A 23,989-nucleotide genomic window follows, 5' to 3' on the forward strand; every position below is an offset into this window, starting at 1 on the left:
GGCAGTCTCGTGAGCTGCAGATGGTAGCAAGCTCAGGCTACAAACTTTTCTTAACCAGGTTTTAATGATAATGTGATCACATAATAGTCATAAGATGAACCTCTCCTTATTTAATGCGCCCATAAATCCCTCTCGTCTCCACTTTCCTCTTAACTGAAGTGAAAACTTCATCAATTTGGGATCATTTTTGTCTGACCTGATTACTCTGTGAGGAATATACTGTGTGTTTATTATCACAAATTGTACAATGTTAAGAATTTTTTTTTTCTATTTTAATAAAGGGAAAACTAAACAATGGGTATTAACACTGGAAGGTTTAATAACTAAATTTTTTTGAGATGATAATATCATTAATCGGTACTTGGCCTGTTGTCTTCTCAAAGGTACTTGTCGATAGTGTACTCACCTAATTGTGGTTGCAGGGGTCGAGACTCAGCTCCTGGCCCCGCTTCTTCACTGATCGCTACTAGGTTCTCTCTCTCTCTCTGCTCTGTATGGTTCCTGCCTCCACTCCATCACTTGCTAGGCTATTCCACTTCCTGACGACTCTGTGACTGAGGAAATACTTCCTAACATCCCTGTGACTCGTCTGAGTCTTCAGCTTCCAACTGTGACCCGTTGTTTCTGTGTCCCCTCTCTGGAACATCCTGTCTCTGTCTACCTTATCTATTAAATGCAGCATTTTGCATGTCGTTATTATGTCTCCCCTGACCCTCATGTCCTCCAGTGTCGTCAGGCCGATTTCCCTCAACCTTTCTTCGTAGGACATTCCCCAGGGCTCCAAAACTAGCCTTGTTGCAAACCTTTAAACTTTCACTAATTTCTTGACGTGCTTGACCGGGTGTGGGTTCCAAACTGGTGCTGCATACTCCAGTACGGGCCTGACGTACACAATGTACAGTGATATGAACAATTCCTCAATAAGGAATTGAAACGCTGTTCTCAGGTTTGCCAGGCGCCCATATAATGTAGCATTTATCTGATTGATGTGTGCTTCTGGAGATGTGCTCGGTGTTATACTCATCCCAATATCGTTCTCGTTGAATGAGGTTTGCAGTCTTTGTCCACCTAGCCTATACTCTGTCTGTGGTCTTCTTTGCCCTTCCTCAAACTTCATGACGTATGTGTGTGTGTGTGTGTGTGTACTCACCTAGTTGTACTCACCTAGTTGAGGTTGCGGGGGTCGAGTCCGAGCTCCTGGCCCCGCCTCTTCACTGATCGCTACTAGGTCACTCTCCCTGAGCCGTGAGCTTTATCATACCTCTGCTTAAAGCTATGTATGGATCCTGCCTCCACTACATCGCTTCCCAAACTATTCCACTTACTGACTACTCTGTGGCTGAAGAAATACTTCCTAACATCCCTGTGATTCATCTGTGTCTTCAACTTCCAACTGTGTCCCCTTGTTACTGTGTCCAATCTCTGGAACATCCTGTCTTTGTCCACTTTGTCAATTCCTCTCAGTATTTTGTATGTCGTTATCATGTCCCCCTATCTCTCCTGTCCTCCAGTGTCGTCAGGTTGATTTCCCTTAACCTCTCCTCGTAGGACATACCTCTTAGCTCTGGGACTAGTCTTGTTGCAAACCTTTGCACTTTCTCTAGTTTCTTTACGTGCTTGGCTAGGTGTGGGTTCCAAGCTGGTGCCGCATACTCCAATATGGGCCTAACGTACACGGTGTACAGGGTCCTGAACGATTCCTTATTAAGATGTCGGAATGCTGTTCTGAGGTTTGCTAGGCGCCCATATGCTGCAGCAGTTATTTGGGTGATGTGCACTTCAGGAGATGTGCCTGGTGTTATACTCACCCCAAGATCTTTTTCCTTGTGTGAGGTTTGTAGTCTCTGGCCCCCTAGACTGTACTCCGTCTGCGGTCTTCTTTTCCCTTCCTCAATCTTCATGACTTTGCACTTGGTGGGGTTGAACTCCAGGAGCCAATTGTTGGACCAGGTCTGCAGCCTGTCCAGATCCCTTTGTAGTTCTGCCTGGTCTTCGATCGAATGAATTCTTCTCATCAACTTCACGTCATCTGCAAACAGGGACACCTCGGAGTTTATTCCTTCCGTCATGTCGTTCACAAATACCAGAAATAGCACTGGTCCTAGGACTGACCCCTGTGGGACCCCGCTGGTCACAGGTGCCCACTCTGACACCTCGCCACGTACCATTACTCGCTGCTGTCTTCCTGACAAGTATTCCCTGATCCATTGTAGTGCCTTCCCTGTTATCCCTTCTTGGTCCTCCAGTTTTTGCACTAATCTCTTGTGTGGTACTGTGTCGAACGCCTTCTTGCAGTCCAAGAAAATGCAATCCACCCACCCCTCTCTCTCTTGTCTTACTGCTGTCACCATGTCGTAGAACTCCAGTAGGTTTGTGACAGGATTTCCCGTCCCTGAAACCATGTTGGCTGCTGTTGATGAGATCATTCCTTTCTAGGTGTTCCACCACTCTTCTCCTGACAATCTTCTCCATGACTTTGCATACTATACATGTCAGTGGCACTGGTCTGTAGTTTAGTGTTTCATGTCTGTCTCCTTTTTTAAAGATTGGGACTACATTTGCTGTCTTCCATGCCTCAGGCAATCTCCCTGTTTCGATAGATGTATTGAATATTGTTGTTAGCGGTACACATAGTGCCTCTGCTCCCTCTCTCAGGACCCATGGAGAGATGGTATCTGGCCCCATTGCCTTTGAGGTATCTAGCTCACTCAGAAGCCTCTTCACTTTTTCCTCGGTTGTGTGTACTGTGTCCAGCACCTGGTGGTGTGCCCCACCTCTCCGTCTTTCTGGAGCCCCTTCTGTCTCCTCTGTGAACACTTCTTTGAATCTCTTGTTGAGTTCCTCACATACTTCACGGTCATTTCTTGTTGTCTCTCCTCCTTCTTTCCTTAGCCTGATTACCTGGTCCTTGACTGTTGTTTTCCTCCTGATGTGGCTGTATAACAGCTTCGGGTCAGATTTGGCTTTCGCTGCTATGTCGTTTTCATATTGTCGTTGGGCCTCCCTTCCTATCTGTGCATATTCGTTTCTGGCTCTACGACTGCTCTCCTTATTCTCCTGGGTCCTTTGCCTTCTATATTTCTTCCATTCCTTAGCACACTTGGTTTTTGCCTCCTTGCACCTTTGGGTGAACCATGGGCTCATCCTGGCTTTTTCATTATTCCTGTTTCCCTTGGGTACAAACCTCTCTTCAGCCTCCTTGCACATTGTTGCTACATATTCCATCATCTCATTAACTGGCTTCCCTGCCAGTTCTCTGTCCCACTGAACCTCGTTCAGGAAGTTCCTCATTCCCATGTAGTCCCCTTTCCTGTAGTTTGGTTTCATTCGTCCTGGCCTTCCTGCTTCCCCCTCCACTTGTAGCTCTACTGTGTATTCGAAGCTCAAAACCACATGATCGCTGGCCCCCAAGGGGTCTTTCATATGTGATGTCCTCAATATCTGCACTACTCAAGGTGAATACTAAGTCCAGTCTTGCTGGTTCATCCTCTCCTCTCCTCTCTCTCTTGTAGTGTCCCTTACGTGTTGGTACATGAAGTTTTCCAGTACCACCTCCATCATCTTAGCCCTCCATGTATCTTGTCCCGCATGTGGCTCCAAGTTCTCCCAGTCGATCTCCTTGTGGTTAAAGTCGCCCATGATCAGGAGCTTTGCCCTGCATGCATGAGCTCTTCTGGCCACTGCGGCCAGTGTGTTAACCATCGCTCTATTGCTCTCGTCATACTCTTGCCCTGGCCTCCTGCTGTTCTGTGGTGGGTTATACATCAGTGCAATTACCACCTTGGGACCTCCAGAGTGAAGTGTTCCCGCTATGTAATCACTTTCTTCTCCGCTGTCTCCTCTCTCCAGCTCATCAAAATTCCATTGGTGTTTGATCAGCAGTGCGTCAGGACACATCTTATTTTTTATGAAATGAATCAGTAAGGCGGCTGAAGCCACTGGTCGCATGACCAACAATGTTGTTCTCAGTCAGCACATGATTGTATCACTAAAACATGCGTGCCAGAATTTTTTCTTAGTCGAATATTTGCTTCATTTCAACATGCTTGAGAAAGTAACGTCTGCATCTGCAACTCTTAAGTTACGAATACGTCACTGACCTGTTCTCAGATAAACAGCAATAAAAAAATACGAACAACAATAATAACGACATAGCATTTGAAAGTTATAGGAAGTATAAGCTGAAGAAATCAATTTTTTTCAGGTCAGTGTTAATGTATGGTTTATAACATGAATATAGACTAAATATAAAAGACTGCGTGGACATTACTTAAATTTAATATCTTTATCATGCACCTCATACATATCCTGTGGGTAACATGGATACCACACGTGGACACCACACATACTTTTACATATGTAAGTGCAAATACAGTAGGTAATTAAACGTATACGAAAGTCACGTTACCTAGTGAAGACAGTCAGGTTAGTGGCTTTATTGAGAGAAAGAGAGAGAAGAGCTCTTGTCAGGTTTCATCTGAGAATGCACTTTCAATTTGGTCACAAACCAAGAGAAACTTTTCAAATACTTTCGTATTGGCGAGTTTAACGTATTTAACCATACTGGCATCACACTTGCGTGTTGCAATAGACGAGTGAGAGGACGGTGGTTAGCCGGACAGGTAATCCAGTGAAATCCGAGAGCCAGGTGAACTGAGAAGGCAGTCATGTGGTGGTGGGGAGACCTGCCTCCTTCACACACCTCCCTCACATAGTTCACTACTAGCAAGGGGTCCAGTCTCGCCTCGTGATCTCTTCACCGTCGTCATATCTCTCCTCAGACACAGTGACTTTCTCTTCGTGTGTCTGTCTACATCTGGTAATTGATCTCTGACAAATGTATCTGCAGCTCCCTACAGAGGGAGTGAGTGGTGGTAATGTAGTAGAAGAAGCCCCACACACGCTCCTTCCTGCCTCCCCTCCAGTCAGAGGTGTTTCAGCATGGCTGTAATGTGCTCCTAAGCTACTGATAAATATGCTATACGGGTTTATGGAAGTGCTTCCTACTATACAAATGCAGTGTTTGATGCAAAATATAAACGCATAGCTAGTATAAAACTCAAATGGTTCTATGATAAATAGAAAATGGGCATAAAATATAAACAGTATAACTTTAAAGTAATCATTATAAACTATTATTTCTAACTAAATATAGTTTTATTCAGTCTCATTTAAAAGAAGAAAAATACATAAATTATGATCATCGAGAAATAGCCATCTTCCAGCAGTTAAATACCAGTAAATCGCTTTTTGAAAGGTAAGTCAGTAGTTGAATTTTAATTATGTACAACGATTGATTTAGGAAAGTTTTAATCTGTTTTTAATACCTAAGTATGCAGCTCGACCCAAGTGAAACAGTCACACATTTCAGTGAAATATCAAGGAACTCAGAATGGAAGTAGCAATAAGTGGCTTATATATACACTAGGACTGTAACTCACCCAGGAACCTGGCTTGACCATGTGATAATGTCAAGTGTAACTTGATCATGTAATAATGTCGGGTGTAACTTGATCATGTGATAAGTGTAACTTGATCATGTGATAATGTCAGGTGTAACTTGATCATGTGATAATGTCAGGTGTAACTTGTTCATGTGATAATGTCAGGTGTAGCCTGATTATGTGATAATGTCAGGTGTAACTTGATCATGTGATAATGTCAGGTGTAGCCTGATTATGTGATAATGTCAGGTGTAACTTGATCATGTGATAATGTCAGGTGTAACTTGATCATGTGATAATGTCAAATGGGGGTTCGATACATGGATTGGGTAATAAACATTCACATCAGATTTTCTAGTACGTATATTGGACGGAATATATGGGGACGCCAGGCCTGACCTGTCTCCTCTCTTACGTATCAACTTAACTGTTCTCTCCAGTGCCTGGAGGGTGAGCGGCCTACAAATCACACTAGGCCAGCAGTAATGGCCAGTGATATAACATTGATTCATGGGGAGGCAGTGAATCAGTAATGGTTGGTATGAGTCATTACTAATAAAACTACTGGTAACTGATGCTACTGGTAACTGATACTACTGCTAACTGATACTACTGAGATCTTGGTGATGCTAATGTATGGCATCCTGATATACAGCTAATACAAACTAGAGGTAACAGGCATATGGCTCTGGGCTGATTGTATACAATGTCAAAGTAGATGAATGGTTCAGAGAACCGACATGTTGATAAATTAGACACATGTGCAACTCTTGGCTATCTTTATTGAGGAAACGTTTCGCCATACAGTGGCTTCATCAGTCCATACTAAGGAGAATCTTGAAGAACAGGAGGAGAATAAGGTAATCAGTCCCTCAACCTTGAGTCGATGTGGTCAGTCCATCAATCTTGAATAGAATGATTCTATTCATTCTATTCAAGATTCTCCTTTGTATGGACTGATGAAGCCACTGTGTGGCGAAACGTTTCCTCAATAAAGATATCCAAGAGTTGCACATGTGTCTAATTTATCACAATGTCAAAGTACACAACAGTTGAACATTATAACTTACATAAGGATATCATTGGAATGGAACTTATTGTAATGCATTACAAGGTATGATATAGCACAATTCACAGAAGTAATAGATTCAATGGTGGGATTATACAATAAAAGTGATAAAAAAAATTGATGGATCAATTGGTATTCATGTGACCTACGGATTCTGAGGAAGGATATACACGAAGAAAGAAGTGTCTAACAGAAAAGGCAGACCTGGTGCACTCAAATCTAGACTGCTAATTCTCAGAATTCTGAGAGAATGTGAACACACAAAAAAATCTTGAATATTAATAAGATAATATTGTAACAGACAGTTGAAATACATTTGAAGCTGCATTATTCATCTATACTCTGCTTGGGTGAGATTTACATACACAGAGTGAGTATCATCTCTAGGAGGATCAAACTCTGTTGCATTGGCTAACTCATGCCATGGTTGAGGCAGATCTGAATTGGTATTTACAAATGATACTTGAGGATTTCTCAATACTTGTTGTGCACGTAGGGAATAACTACATTCAGGTTGATCGTCTCACTGAGTATTAGAGGTAGAGGGTACAGAGTCACGAGTATTATACAGACTTAACATTGGTACTGACCTTCATGTGTTAGTTACAGGCTTAACATTGGTACTAACCTTCATGTGTTAGTTACAGGCTTAACATTTTATTATTTATTTATTTATTTATTTATTTATTTGAACATGATACAGAGAAGTAAAAAAGGAATACAGTAAAGTGCAACATGTCAAAGCCCCTTGTATGCATAGCATTATGGGCAGGCTTAAAATTAACTTAAGATTAACTATAGATTAACTTAAGATTACTAACCTTCATGTGTTAGTTACAGGCTTAAATAAACAAAAGGCACAATACCGTGACTGGAACGATACACAAATGACCTGCACATAGAAGAGAGGAGCTTACGACGACGTTTCGGTCCGACTTGGACCATTTACAAAGTCACACTAACGAGAAGTAGAGCAGGAAGAGTATATATAGGCAGGAAGTGGTAGTGGTAGTAGTAGTAGTAGTAGTAGTAGTAGTAGTAGTAGTAGTAGTAGTAGTAGTAGTAGTAGTAGTAGTAGTAGCAGTAGTAGTAGTAGTAGTAGTAGTAGTAGCAGTAGTAGTACTAGTAGTAGTAGTGGTAGTAGTAGTGGAGGTGGAAGGAAGTAGTAGTGGGAAAATAAGAAGGAGGAGCCAGACAAATACTAAGAAAGGGGAGCACTGCAAGGGAGCTAGGTGCCCACAGAGGGTAAGAGCAAGAACATAGAGGGGGGAATAAATAATGAAGGAACAACAACACAAGACAGAAGAAAGACAACCAGAGGAGAAAAAGGAAAGAGGAAATGGGAAGAGGGAGAAGAAGAAAAAGGAGGAATCAGGTTAGGTCACGGGTGTTCTGAATTTTGTTGCATTTTACAATGTAGTGGGAGAGGAAGGCATCTACAGAGACGAAGCCACGACTAAGATTCATACAAGGAAAGTTGTGTATTAGAGAGGATTCAACAAGATGGCGACTGTTAAAGTTGGAAGTAGGGAAGACAGTTTTAGCAGAAGACCAGTCAATAGGATGGCTATGATCTCTGACGTGACAGAACAGAGCATTGTTAGTGTCGGCAAGCCTAACACTATTTTTGTGCTCCCTAAGTCTGTCAGAAAGAGATCGGCCAGTTTCTCCAAAGTATTGAAGAGGACAGGAGGAGCAAGAAATAGAGTAGACACCAGGAACATCTGTAGAGGGAGGAGAGGTATGAACGAAATTAGTGCGAAGAGTGTTAGTCTGGCGGAAAGTAAGTTTGATGTGTAAGGAACGGAGAGAGTTGTTGAGATTAGAAAGAGCGGAAATATAGGGAAGGCAGAGGACAGAAGAGTTCCCAGGAGTAGAGAGTTTGGGAGAGAAGAAACTACGTTTAGCACGTGAGAGGGCAGAGTCTATGAAATGGGAAGGGTAGCCAAGACGGGAAAATGAATTATGAAGAGTGGAAATTTCTGCTTGAAGGAACTGAGGATCGCAAATGCGGAGAGCACGGAGAAAGAGGGAGATAAGAACACTTTTCTTGACAGAGGAAACATGATAAGAAAAGTAGTGAATGTACATGTCACTGTGCATAGGTTTGCGGTAACTTGAAAAGGCAAAACCTGTATCTGAGCGGTGGACATGAACATCAAGGAAAGGAAGCAAGGAATTAGATTCTCATTCAGCTTTCAACTTAACGGAAGGGGCAAGATTATTAAGAGACTAGAGACTAGAGACTAGAGTCATGAGGCCAGAGAGCAAAGATGTGCGGGTCATTTATGTACAGGCTTAATATTGGTACTAACTTTCATGTGTTCGTTACAAGCTTAGCATTGAAACTAACCTTCATGTGTTAATTACAGTCTTGACATTGGTACTAACCTTCATGTGTTTAACATTGACACCAACCTTCATGTGTTAGTTACAGGCTTAACATTGGTACTAACCTTCATGTGTTAGTTACAGGCTTAACATTGGTACTAACTTCCATGTGTTAGTTACAGGCTTAACATTGGAGCTAACCTTCATGTGTTAGTTACAGGCTTAACATTGGTACCAACCTTCATGTGTTAGTTACAGGCTTAACATTGGTACTAACCTTCATGTGTTAGTTACAGGCTTAACATTGGTACTAATCTTCATGTGTTAGTTACAGGCTTAACATTGGTACTAACTCTCATTTGATGTTTGGATTGATAAAACAGGAAATTATTAGGCAAGATTAAGAGACCATGTCACTCAGGTGTGTAATGTGATCAAGCAACTCAGGTGTGTAATGTGATCAAGTCACTCAGTTGTGTCATGTGATCAAGCCGCTCAGGTGTATCATGTGATCAAGCCACTCATTTGTGTAATGTGATCAAGCCACTCAGGTGTGTCATGTGATCAAGCCACTCAGGTGTGTCATGTGATCAAGCCACTCAGGTGTGCCATGTGATCAAGCCACTCAGGTGTGTCATGTGAGCAACTCATGTGTGTCATGTGACTAAGCCAATTAGGTGTGTCATGTGACCAAGCCATTCAGGTGTGTCATGCGGTCAAGCCACTCAGGTGCATCATGTGATCAAGCAACAATGGTGTGTCATGTGATCAAGCATCTCGGGTGTGTCATGTGACCAAGGCATGCAGGTGTGTCATGTGACCAAGGCACGCAGGTGTGTCATGTGACCAAAGCACTCAGGTGCGTCATGTGATCAAGACACACAGGTACGTCATGTGACCAAGGCACTCAGGAGCGTCATGTGACCAAGGCACTCAGGTGCGTCATGTGTCCAACCACTCAGGTGTGTTATGTGACCAAGCCACTCAGGTGTGTCATGTGACCAAGCCACTCAGGTGTGTCATGTGACCAAGACACTCAGGTGCATCATGTGATCAAGCCACTCAGGTGTGTTGTGATCAAATCACTCAGGTGTGTCATGTGACCAAGACACTCAGGTGCATCATGTGATCAAGGCACTCAGGTGCGTCATGTGACCAAGGCACTCAGGTGCGTCATGTAACCAAGGCATTCAGGTGCGTCATGTGAACAAGGCACTCAAGTGCATCATATGACCAAGGCACTCAGGTGCGTCATGTAACCAAGGCACTCAGGTGCGTAATGTGACCAAGGCACTCAGGTGCGTCATGTGACCAAGGGACTCAGGTGCGTCATGTGACCAAGGTACTCGGGTGTGTCATGTGATCAAGGCACTCAGGTGCGTCATGTGACCAAGGTACTCAGGTGTGTCATGTGATCAAGGCACTCAGGTGCGTCATGTGATCAAGGTACTAAGGTGTGTCATGTGACCAAGGCACTCAGGTGCATCATGTGTCCAACCACTCAGGTGTGTTATGTGATCAAGCCACTCAGGTGTGTTGTGATCAAATCACTCAGGTGTGTCATGTGACCAAGGCACTCAGGTGTGTCATGTGACCAAGACACTCAGGTGCATCATGTGGTCAAGCCACTCAGGTGTGTTGTGATCAAATCACTCAGGTGTGTTATGTGACCAAGCCACTCAGGTGTGTCATGTGACCAAGACACTCAGGTGCATCATGTGATCAAGGCACTGAGGTGCGTCATGTGACCAAGGCACTCAGGTGCGTCATGTAACCAAGGCACTCAGGTGTGTCATGTGACCAAGACACTCAGGTGCGTTATGTGACCAAGGCACTCAGGTGCGTCATGTAACCAAGGCACTCAGGTGCGTCATGTGAGCAAGGCACTCAGGTGCGTCATATGACCAAGGCACTCAGGTGCGTCATGTAACCAAGGCACTCAGGTGCGTAATGTGACCAAGGCACTCAGGTGCGTCATGTGACCAAGGGACTCAGGTCCGTCATGTGACCAAGGTACTCAGGTGTGTCATGTGATCAAGGCACTCAGGTGCGTCATGTGACCAAGGTACTCAGGTGTGTCATGTGATCAAGACACTCAGGTGCGTCATTTGACCAAGGTACTAAGGTGTGTCATGTGATCAAGGCACTCAGGTGCGTCATGTGACCAAGGTACTAAGGTGTGTCATGTGATCAAGGCACTCAGGTGCGTCATGTGACCAAGGTACTAAGGTGTGTCATGTGATCAAGGCACTCAGGTGTGTCATATGACCAAGGCACTCAGGTGCGTCATGTGACCAAAGGACTCAGGTGCGTCATGTGACCAAGCCACTCAGGTGCGTCATATAATCAAGGCACTCAGGTGCATCATGTGACTAAGGCACTCAGGTGCGTCATGTGATCAAGGCACTCAGGTGTATTATGTGAGCAAGGCACTCTGGTGCGTCATTTGTCCATGACACTCAGTTGCGTCATGTGACCATGGCAATCAGGTGCGTCATGTGATCAAGACACTCAGGTGCGTTATATGACGAAGACACTCAGGTGCGTCATGTTATCAAGTCTCTCAGGTGCGTCATGTGGCCAAGGCACTCAGGTGCGTCATTTGTCCACGGTACTCAGGTGCGTCATGTGATCAAGTCTCTCAGGAGCGTCATGTGACCAAGGCACTCAGGTGTGTCATGTGACCAAGCCATTCAGGTGCATGATGTGATCAAGGCACTCAGTTGCGTCATGTGACCAAGGCACTCAGGTGTGTCATGTGACCAAGCCATTCAGGTGCATGATGTGATCAAGGCACTCAGTTGCGTCATGTGACCAAGCCACTCAGGTGCGCCATGTGGCCAAACCACTCAGATGCGTCATATAGTTAAGGCACTCAGGTGCATCATGTGACCAAGGCACTCAGGTGCATCTTGTGATCAAGGCACTCAGGTGCATCATGTGATCAATGCACTTAGGTGCGTCATGTGGCCAAGGCACTCAGGTGCATCATGTGACCAAGGCACTCAGGTGCATCTTGTGACCAAGGCACTCAGGTGCATCATGTGACCAAGGCGCTCAGGTGCATCTTGTGATCAAGGCACTCAGGTGCGTCATGTGACCAATCCACTTAGGAGCATCATGTGATCAATACACTTAGGTGCGTCAAGTGGCCAAACCACTCAGGTGCGTCATATAGTCAAGGCACTCAGGTGTATCATGTGACCAAGGCACTCAGGTGCATCTTGTGATCAAGGCACTCAGGTGCGTCATGTGATCAAGACACGCAGGTGCGTCATGTTATCAAGGCACTCAAGTGCTTCATGTGACCACGGAACTTAGCTGCGTCGTGTGACCAAGGCACTCAGGTGAGTCATATTATCAAGGCACTCAGGTGCTTCATGTGATTAAGGCACTCAGGTGCGTCATCTGACCAAGGCACTAAGGTCAGTCATGTGACCAAGGCATTCAGGTGCATTATGTGAACAAGGCACTCAGGTGCGTCATGTGATCAAGGCAGCCTCATAGTTAAGTTACTCTTGTTTATAAGTGAACTTTACCCTGACCTTCCATGTGTCCATTAGGTATCCCTGAAGGAGGACCTGAAGTGGTTGTTTGATTTTTTTCTTTGTTCTTCTACCCATTGTTTGATATTCTTTTGCTCGTAACTCGAAAATCCCTCATCCTAATGGATTCACATTTTAAGATAAATAATTTATATTTCCCTATGTTTCAATGTTTGTACAAAGGTGAATGAAATTTAGGTGTGCATGCAGAAAACTCCTTAATATGCAGGGCAGTTCTGGTAAGTTTAAGATTAACTTAAGATTAATAAGGTAATGACTAATTGAATGTTTTTATGTATAGTCTTTTAAGTGATTGTTAAAATAAATTTATGAGTTACAACGAATGCAAGAGAATTAAATATCCTGTTAGTACATGCTATATGGATTTTATCAAGTTTAATTGTTTCAGGAATACAGGTTTAATTATGATTATAGGTAATGAGGATTCTAGTATATTAATATAATATGGACAGATTAATGTTTTAATGGCTGCGAGGATTACGGATACTGAGAATATGTTTATTTTGTTTTCCATATGTTTGTGAGAATGAGAATATGCATATATAGTTTTCACATAATTAGCTGATGCTGGGATGTGTCAGGGAGAGAAGGTATTTTCAAACGGTTGTTTTGAAGATGCTGGCTAAGACAGTGGCTCTGGAGATTTCCGGCAGCGAGTTCCAGATTTTGGTCCCTTTCATGTACATTGACTTTATACAAAGATTAAGCCGGGCACAGGGTATGTCATAGAGATTTTTGTGTCTAGTATTATGTGTATGGGTCCTGTTGCAACTGTCAAGAAAATGCTTCTGGCTGGGATTAATATTAGAGTTTATTTTTCTGTAAATATAGGTTGCACAGTAGTAAGAGTGAATGTTTTTGTATAGCAAGTAGATTTAAGTCGTTGAAGAGTTGTGGTGGTGGGGGGGAGGTTGTCTAGCGGTAGACTGTGTCATCATTCTTACTGTGGCTTTCTGTCGAGTTATTATTGGCTTAAAGTGATTTGCTGTTGCGGATCCCCAGGCACAAATAGCAAGGGTGAGGTAAAGGTTGATCAGTAAATAGTATAATGTAAGTAGTGCTGTTTGTGGTACATAATAACGTATCGTTGAGAAGATGCCAACTATTTTGGACACCTTTTCTATGTGTCGGATATGAGTGTTGTGGAATATTAAAATTACCTAGATGAACCTCATAAGGTACATACCAGTAATTGGTAACAAAGATAATTATTCCTTATCAAATGTTATAGACATGTAGGAATTTTGAAACATTCTAGGTCGCCAGAAAATGTCACCCTTCGAATACCTACTATTCTAATACTTCCACAAGTCACTCTGGACCTATATTAATTTCAAATGAAATAAACATCACCAGTAATTCTGGTAGAGCTATTAATATAAATTATACGGACTGTATGTTAAATTGAGTTAATGAATACATATACACATTTATGTATCAGAAGGGGAATTTATATTAATAACACTCACCAATTTGTCTGGAGATTACTTGGTGTGTCATCCACAACTCCCTACCTAAAATATGAAGAAACTACTGGCCAGAAATTTCAACATACGATGACATTACTTATCTGGGGGATGGTGTAATTCTTATCCCTTTTCCCATGTAATTTCGAAGTCCCGTCCAGTCGTTGGTTTCTCATATTCTGCAGGACTGTAACTCCAACAATTTCTGCTCCTATTTGAGTGGTTTCAACCACATTTTAACCTCCAGAGTGACGAAATATTCTTCCCGTTCACTAGCGCTCCTTCTAGCCCGATTCAAAACATGGCGTCCCTCCCCCAAGAGACGCTAACCCTGTTGCTGGTTCCTTTTTTATTTACAAATTAATTTTTATTAATTACAATGTATTTCACTAATTTACATGCAAAATACACTATATTTTCGGAAAATATACAATATTTTCCACAAGTATTGAATTTGAAGTTGCTGTCAAGGTGCAGGCCCAGGAAGTTTCCCTCGTTATGTTAAGCAATAAGAGTATTTTAAGAGCTCTTTATTAACAATGATGCTGAGTGATGCTGCATTTGGGCGGGAGATGACAAAATTAATGTCGTCATCAAAGAGAAAAGGTCTAAGTTGTTGCAATACATTTGGAAGGTCATCGATGTATAAGAGGAACAGTAGGGGGCCAAGGACGCTTTACTGTGGTACACCACTCTCCAGAGGTCTTGTTGAGGAAGTTGCGTCCTTAGTATAGAAGTATTGCTGTCTGTTAAAGGTGATCAAGTTTGTGATGTTGGATGCTGTGGTCTACTGTATTAAGCTTTCCTTAGGTCCATAAAGAGTCCTAGTGCATATTGCTTTTTTCCGTGTTGTGTAAAGCAGGTCTAGTATTTTTATAACTACGCTTGTGTATGGTAACAAGGTCCATATTTTAGGAACAATTATTATGTGCATGTGCTCAATGATCAAAGTTATTGAACTCGTTCCCAGTATCCTGAAGTGGCTGGGATAATTTCCAAAACCCTCAGCAGCGTAGCTTCGAACGTTGACAAAAAAAAAAAAAAGTGTCTCCTAACTCGATGATGACAGTAAAATCCTTATGGGTAGGTGAAAATTTAACTTTTTTTATGCGCAAAATTGTGTAAAGTTTTGATTCCTGTTTAATTATCACAGTTAAAATATATGACCAGCTTCGGTATTTAATGGCTAATACAGCTTATGGCCAGGATAGTATCCATTCACTTTAGTTTGTATGGAGTTAAATTTGTCAGTGAAATGAATATATTTATTTTTAAACTTAGATATTTTGAAATTTTCATCACATTGGACTTATTTAAAAAAAACACAATAACCAGAGAATGTATCTTCTAGTCGGCTTTATTAATGCGTTTTCTTCAAAGGAAATAAGTGGAGAATATCTTGTCTAATGAAAAATAACTCGCAGTGTTTGACTTTACCAGGTTATCGTAATTTAAATATACATAATGTACTTTTATGTGCACATAACACTGTGTCCTCAGGACCTTTGTAATAACATTGTGTTCTGGACGATATATTTAAATGAAGATTATTTAATTGCATGTATAGTACCTAAACCTTAAAAATTAGTAAATAATGCTAAGAGAAAAGTTTGTATTGATTATGATGTCTTCTGGTCCCAGTGTGCCATTTTAGTGGCAGAAATTGTGAAGATTGAAATACTATACACAAATAACCCGCACATAAAAGAGAGAAGCTTACGACGACGTTTCGGATATTATTCTCAAACCTTCGGTGTTGCTATGGGCTCTCCTCTCTCTCCTGTTCTTGCTAATCTTTACATGGAATACTTCGAGACTGTTCTTCTTCCTACTCTCGATGTGCAACCTTCACTCTGGCTCCGCTATGTGGATGACATCTTTGGTCTGTGGCCTCATGACTCCAGTCTCTTCCAACCTTTTCTTGAAGCTCTTAATAATCTTGCCCCTTCCATTAAGTTTAAAGCTGAATGGGAATCTAATTCCTTGCTTCCTTTCCTTGATGTCCATGTCCACCGCTCAGATACAGGTTTTTTCCTTTTCTGTTTACCGAAAACCTATGCACAGTGGCATGTACATTCATTACTTTTCCTATCATGCTTTCCCTGTCAAGAAAAGTGTTCTTATCTCCCTCTTTCTCCGTTCCCTCCGCATCTGTGATCCTCAGTTCCTTCCAGCAGAAATTTCCACTCTTCATAATTCGTTTTCCCGTCTTGGCTACCCTTCCCATTTCATAGACTCTGCCCTCTCACGTGCTAAACGTAATTTCTTCTCTCCCAAACTCTCTACTCCTGGGAACCCTTCTATCCTCTGCCTTCCCTACATTTCCGGTCTTTCTAATCTCAACAATTCTCTCCGTCCCTTAGACATCAAGCTTACCTTCCGCCAGACTAACACTCTTCGCACTAATCTCGTTCATACCTCTCCTCCCTCTACAGATGTTCCTGGTGTCTACTCTATTTCTTGCCCCTCCTGTCCTCTTCAGTACTTCGGAGAAACGGGTCGATCTCTTTCTGACAGACTAAGGGAGCACAAAAATAGTGTTAGGCTTGACGACATTAACAATGCTCTTTTCTGTCACGTCAGAGATCATAGCCATCCTATTGACTGGTCTTCTGCTAAAACTGTCTTCCCTACTTCCAACTCGAACAGTCGCCGTCTAGTTGAATCCTCTCTAATACACAACTTTCCTTGTATGAATCTTAGCCCTGGCTTCGTCTCTGTAGATGCCTTCCTCTCCCACTACATTGCAAAATGCTCCAAACTTCAGAACAACCGTGACTTAACCTGACTCCTCATTTTTTTCTTTTTCTTCTCCCTCTTCCCCTTTCCTCTTTCCTTTTTCTCCTCTGGGTTGTCTTTCTCTCTTCTGTCTCGTGTTTCTGTTCCTTCTTCATTTATTTCACCACTTCCCCTTCCACGCACCTCTGTGCACTTGCTCTCCCTCTGTGGGCACCTAGCTCTCTTGCAGTGCTCCCCTTCCTTTGTATTTGACTGGCTCTTCCTCCTTATTTCCCACTTCTACCACTACCACTACTACTACCTCTTCTACTACTACTACTACTACTACTACTACTGATGAAATTATGGCACATGTGCGGCGTCTGGGTGTCTTTGTTGTGGGCGTTTCGCCATCCAGTGGCTGGCTGGATGGCGAAACGTCTACGATGGGGATGCCCGGGTGTTGCGCATGTGTCTTAATTTCATCTTATCGGTATTATATACCATTCTTGTACTACTACTACTACTACCACCACCTCTTCCTGCCTATATATAGCCGTCCTGCTCTACTTCTGGTTAGTGTGACTTTGTAAATGGTCCAAGTCGGACCGAAACGTCGTCGTAAGCTTCTCTCTTTTATGTGCGGGTTATTTGTGTATCGTTCCAGTCACGGTATTGTGCCTTTTTTTTTGTTATTGAAATACTATAATTTCTGAGAGCCTCATGCAAATTCTGAGCGCCTTCAAACTTATGTATCAATTATTTGTTTTATTACACGCATACTTGGTTAAAATATAAGGTAATGTTTTTGTAATTTTTTGTGACGTAATTTGTGTCTGCATAAATAACTCATTATAACTGTTACTAGATATAAACATGTAAATAGTTCATTACCACTGTATCTTGTTTAGCTCTGAGAATTTTGCGGCCCAGTTAATGGAACCATTATATGCCTCAGTGATCTTTCGGCTATCACCCACACCATGGGTATGGTGGGAATAGCACCCACACCATGGGTATGGTGGGAATACCACCCACACCATGGGTATGAAGAGAATAATAAAAATATCAAATCAGTTTCAAACTTAATGCTCTGGCGTATTTTATAAGTCTTTCTGAGATAATAAGAGAATGCCTCATCAGTTTGGCTACACAGTTGGTACTTCTTAATGAAGGGTTTGAATTAGTTTTGGGATGTGTATGTCCAAATTTGCTATTTATATTGAAGGGATTGGGATGTTAGTGTCCATGTCATAACCTGAGAATACTTCTTCAGATTTACTTCAAATCTTTAATGGTGATATTTAAGTGGATTAGAAACTTATTCGGCATTATTCCTTCCGTGTACATTGAGGTACAAGGGTTATGCAGTACTGGGATACCTCTCACGCACCCACTGAAATACATGCAGTTATTATTATTTTTTACTACACTGGTAGTCTCCACCAAGGAAAGGTGATCTTGCCAGAAGAATGCAGACATCACAATTTAAATGACTCCGATTATTATTATTATTATTATTATTATTATTATTATTATTATTATTATTATTATTATTATTATTATTATTATTATTATTATTATAATAATAATAATGATTATTATTATTATTCTTATTATTATTATTATTATTATTATTATTGTTGTTGCTGCCAAGAGTTTAGTAATGAATCAGTAACATTGTGAAGGAGCAGTCAACGAGAGTAATCATAAATGACTTACTTTACCTCTCTTAAATACATTAAAAACTCGCACATAACAATGAAACTTATGACGACGAACTAAATACATATGGTCAAAAAATAGTTAAAAAACAAATAGACCACTTTAGTTCAGGATTGTTTTCTGAAGCAGTTTGTGACAGAACCTACAAGGGGTAATAACCTGCTTGACTTAGTTCTGGCAAACAATGAATCCCTTGTTAATAATTTAGAAGTTTCAGAAGAACTGGGTGCTAGCGACCACAAATCAATTACATTTAGAATTGAATGGAAGTATGATAGTAGGGATAACTCAGTAACAGTCCCAGATTTTCGCTTAGCAGATTACGATGGGCTTAGAGAACACTTATCATCTGTTGACTGGGGTAACGAAGAGAGCTATCAATATGACAGTTTTCTGAACACAATACATGCTGCTCAAAGAACATTTATCCCTTATAAAGAAATTAGATCAAATAGAAATGACCCAAAATGGATGAATAATAGGCTGAAATATCTACTAGGGCATAAGAAAGGAATTTATAGGCGTATCAAAAGAGGCGAGGGTCATCTTATGAATCAGTATATTGACACTAAGAGGGACATTAAAAAGGGGATAAGAAAAGCTAAAAGGGACTATGAAATTAAAGTTGCTAGGGATTCTAAAACTAACCCAAAAAGTTTTTTCCAGGTATATAGAACAAAAGTCAGAGATAAGATAGGTCCCCTTAAAAATAACTATGGGCATCTTACTGACAAAGAGAATGAAATGTGCTCGATTTTAAATAATTATTTTCTCTCGGTTTTTACACAGGAAGACACTAATAATATTCCGGTAATTAATTTTTATAGTGGATCAGAAGAAGATAAATTATGTAACATCACAGTCACTAGTGAAATGGTTGTGAAGCAGATAGACAGACTGAAGCAAAATAAGTCACCGGGTCCTGATGAGGTTTTTTCAAGGGTTCTAAAGGAATGCAAAATGGAAGTCTGTGAACCATTAACTAATATTTTTAATTTATCTCTTCAAACAGGTGCAGTGTCTGATATGTGGAAGATGGCTAATGTAATTTCTATTTTTAAAACAGGGGACAAGTCGTTACCGTCAAATTACCGCCCAATAAGCCTGACCTCAATTGTAGGCAAATTACTAGAGTCAATTATAGCTGAGATTATAAGAAGCCATCTCGATAAGCATAGCTTGATTAATGATACTCAGCATGGATTCACAAGAGGCCGGTCTTGTCTAACTAATTTATTAACTTTCTTCAGTAAAGCTTTTGAGGCTGTTGACCACGATAAAGAATTTGATATTATTTACTTAGATTTTAGTAAGGCATTTGATAGAGTTCCGCACCAAAGACTGTTGAAGTAAGTAGCAGCTCATGGCATTGGGGGAAGGGTGCTCTCGTGGATCGAATCATGGCTCACAGACAGGAAGCAAAGAGTGTCCATAAATGGGGTTAAATCCGAGTGGGGATCAGTAACAAGTGGCGTTCCACAGGGATCAGTCTTGGGCCCGTTGTTGTTTATAATATATATCAATGATCTTGATGAAGGAATTACTAGTGATATGAGCAAATTCGCCGATGACACGAAGATAGGTAGGATAATTGATTCAAACGTAGATGTTAGGGAACTTCAGGAGGATTTAGACACACTCTACTCTTGGTCAGAAAAGTGGCAGATGCAGTTCAATGTAGATAAATGCAAGGTTCTGAAGCTCGGGAGTGTCCATAACCCTAGCACTTATAAGTTAAATAATGTAGAACTTAACCATACAGATTGCGAAAAGGACTTGGGGGTTATGGTAAGCAGCAACCTTAAACCAAGACAGCAATGCCTAAGCGTACGTAATAAGGCAAATAGATTGCTGGGATTTATATCAAGAAGTGTAAGCAACAGAAGTCCAGAGGTCATACTGCAGCTTTATACATCATTAGTAAGGCCTCACCTAGATTATGCAGCTCAATTCTGGTCTCCATATTACAGAATGGACATAAATTCGTTAGAAAACATTCAGCGTAGGATGACTAAATTAATACATAGCATTAGAAACCTTCCTTATGAAGAAAGATTGAAGACTCTTAAGTTACATTCACTTGTTAGACGAAGAATGAGGGGAGACCTGATCGAAGTGTATAAGTGGAAGATAGGTATTAATAAAGGGGATATTAACAAGGTCTTGAGGATATCTCTCCAAGAGAGAACCCGCAGTAATGGATTTAAATTAGATAAGTTTAGATTTAGAAAGGACATAGGAAAGTATTGGTTTGGAAATAGGGTAGTTGATGAGTGGAACAGTCTACCTAGTTGAGTTATTGAGGCTAGGACTTTGGGTAGTTTCAAATTTAGGTTGGATAAGTACATGAGTGGGAGGGGTTGGATTTGAGTGGGACTTGCACATCAGAGCTTATTTCTTGGGTAGCATTGAAAATTGGGTTGGTCAAATGTTTGTTAGTGGGATGAAATGTAAAGGACCTGCCTAGTATGGGCGAACAGGCCTGCTGCAGTGTTCCTCCTTTCTTATGTTTCTTATGTTCTTATGAATTTGGTGAACGTGAGACGCAAGAGATATTGACATAGGTAACCCATCTGTCACCTTTGTTGTGGCTACCTCAGACTCCGGGTAGGCTCCAGTAACCCCCCAGAGGCTGCCATCTACCTCAGACTCCGGGTAGGCTCCAGTAACCCCCCAGAGGCGGCCATCTACCTCAGACTCCGGGTAGGCTCCAGTAACCCCCAGAGGCTGCTATCTACCTCAGTCTCCGGGTAGGCTCCAGTAACCCCCTGGAGGCTGCCATCTACCTCAGACTGCGGGTAGGCTCCAGTAACCCCCCAGAGGCTGCCATCTACCTCAGACTCCGGGTAGGCTCCAGTAACCCCCCAGAGGCTGCTATCTACCTCAGTCTCCGGGTAGGCTCCAGTAACCCCCAGATGCTGCCATCTACTAGGCTCCAGTAACCCCCCAGAGGCTGCCATCTACCTCAGTCTCCGAGTAGGCTCCAGTAACCCCCCAGAGGCTGCCATCTACCTCAGTCTTCGGGTAGGCTCCAGTAACCCCCCAGAGGCTGCCATCTACCTCAGTCTCTGGGTAGGCTCCAGTAACCCCCCAGAGGCTGCCATCTACCTCAGTCTCTGGGTAGGCTCCAGTAACCCCCCGGAGGCTGCCATCTACCTCAGTCTCCGGGTAGGCTCCAGTAACCCTCCAGAGGCTGCCATCTACCTCAGTCCCTGGGTAGGCTCCAGTAAGCCCCTCAGGCTGCCATCTACCTCAGTCTCCGGGTAGGCTCCAGTAACCCCCCAGAGGCTACCATCTACCTCAGTCTCCGGGTAGGCTCCAGTAACCCCCCAGAGGTTGTCATCTACCTCAGTCTCCGGGTAGGCTCCAGTAACCCCCCAGAGGCTGCCATCTACCGCAGTCTCTGGGTAGGCTCCAGTAACCCCCCAGAGGCTACCATCTACCTCAGTCTCCGGGTAGGCTCCAGTAACCCCCCAGAGGTTGTCATCTACCTCAGTCTCCGGGTAGGCTCCAGTAACCCCCCTCTGGCTGTCATCTACCTCAGTCTCTGGGTAGGCTCCAGTAACCACCTGTCTCCGGGTAGACTCCAGTAACATCCCCCTCAGGCTGCCATGTTCCTCAATATCCATGTAGGCTCCAGTAACCCCCCAGAGACTACCATCTGCCTCAGTCTCTGAGTAGGCTCCAGTATCCACCTCAGTCTCTGGGTAGGCTCCAGTGACCACCTCAGTCTCCTGGTAGGCTCCAGTAACCCCCTCTGGCTGCCATCTACCTCAGTCTCCAGATAGGCTCCAGTAACCCTCCAGAGGTTGCCATCTACCTCAGTCTCCGGGTAGGCTCTAGTAACCCTCCAGAGGTTGCCATCTATGTCATGTGGATTCGATAACATGGATGGGGTAAAAACACTCACGTAGGCTGGGTAGTACCTGGAGTTTACCTGGAGAGAGTTCCGGGGGCCAACGCCCCCGCAGCCCGGTCTGTGACCAGGCCTCTTGGTGGATCAGAGCCTAATCAACCAGGCTGTTGCTGCTGGCTGCACGCAAACCAACGTACGAGCCACAGCCCGGCTGGTCAGGAACCGACTTTAGGTGCTTGTCCAGTGCCAGCTTGAAGACTGCCAGGGGTCTGTTGGTAATCCCCCTTATGTATGCTGGGAGGCAGTTGAACAGTCTCAGGCCCCTGACACTTATTGTATGGTCTCTTAACGTGCTAGTGACACCCCTGCTTTTCATTGGGGGGATGTTGCATCGTCTGCCAAGTCTTTTGCTTTCGTAGTGAGTGATTTTTGTGTGCAAGTTCGGTACGTATAATTATAACGGAAAGTATGGGAAACGTCATCAGCCGCCCTGCCTCTCTCTGCTCTCTATCTCAGACTGACCCACCAGTACCTAGCGAGTGAACGGCATTCAAAAACATGCTATGGTCAGCAGCAACGTAACAGTCAGTGATTCACACAGACGGTTGGTAGTGAGTCATCTACTGGTAACTGGTTACTGGTAACTGGTACTACTGAGAGCTCGGCGACGCTAACGTATGTCGTCCCGACCTACAGCTAATACAAACTAGAGACGGCAGGTATACGGCTTGGCCTGATTCTATACAATGTCAAAGTACACAGCAATTGAACATTATAACATAAGGAGAATATTGGAATGGAAGCTTATGTAATTGACTATAATGAAACTGTAATGCATTATAAGGTATAATATAGCACAACTCGTCGAATGAGACTCAACATTGGGATTACACAATAGAAATGATAAAAAAAAAATTTGATCAATCGATCTGTATTCATGTGATCTACGGATTCTGAGGAAGAAATATATACAAAGAAAGAAGTGTTTAACATAAGCAGATTCGGTGCACTCAAATCTAGACTGTTAAATCTCAGAATTCGGAGAGAACGTGAACACAAAAAAAAAAATTCTTGAATACTGATAAGTTGATACTGTAATTATTCATCTATGCAGGTTATTTACATTTAACCCCAACTCTGCTAGGGTGAGATTGACATATGCAGAATGGGTGTCATCTCTGGGAGGATCAAACTCTGTTGCACTGGTTAACTCATTCTGCATTTGAGGCAAATCTGAATTGGTAGTTGCAAATGATACTTGAGGATTTCTCAATACCTGTCGTGTACGTAGGGAATAACGACATTCAGGTTGATCGTCTGACTGAGTCTCAGAGGTAGAGAGTACAGGATCAGGAGGATTGTCAGAGTCTGTCACATTAGTCTGGGTTGGAACATCATTATCATCACATACTAACTTCATATGATCTAAATGCGATTCTTTATACTGACCAGTACTTTCTCTAACCTTCTATTTATTGCCAGTGATATGTTCAACTACTCGATAAGGACCAACAAACTTTTGATCAAGCTTAGGCATTGCAGACGTTTTGTTAAAGTTAGTCAGCATAACTCTCGAACCTACTTTGATTTTGGACGGCTTTGCTCGAGTGTTTGCGACTCTTGTAAATTCTGCTGTTGATTTATGAAGTGTTTCACGGATTCTTCTATAGACGCTTTGAGCTAAGCTGGTACGAGTTGCTATGAAATCATGAGGGTTGTAATTTGGTTTCGGATTAGAATATAGCAACTCATAGGCAAGCGTTTATCTACGCCGTACAATGCATAATGTGGAGTGTCACCTATGGAAACATTGT

The 23,989-nt window shown here is 42.5% G+C and overlaps 1 protein-coding gene across 2 annotated transcripts in view; it reads left to right on the forward strand.

Moving 5' to 3' along the window:
* Window positions 1-4,634: 4,634 nt before the first annotated feature.
* The window catches only part of LOC128685620 (major facilitator superfamily domain-containing protein 12-like), a 111,973-nt gene continuing 92,618 nt past the window's right edge, over window positions 4,635-23,989 (forward strand). For both annotated transcript variants that reach the window (XM_070082682.1, XM_070082686.1), the window contains exon 1: window positions 4,635-5,257. The gene's annotated coding sequence lies outside the window, so the exon portion shown is untranslated. The remainder of the gene's footprint in view (window positions 5,258-23,989) is intronic.

This window comes from Cherax quadricarinatus, chromosome 1 (assembly GCF_038502225.1).
Source record: "Cherax quadricarinatus isolate ZL_2023a chromosome 1, ASM3850222v1, whole genome shotgun sequence".
NCBI lineage: Eukaryota > Metazoa > Arthropoda > Malacostraca > Decapoda > Parastacidae > Cherax > Cherax quadricarinatus.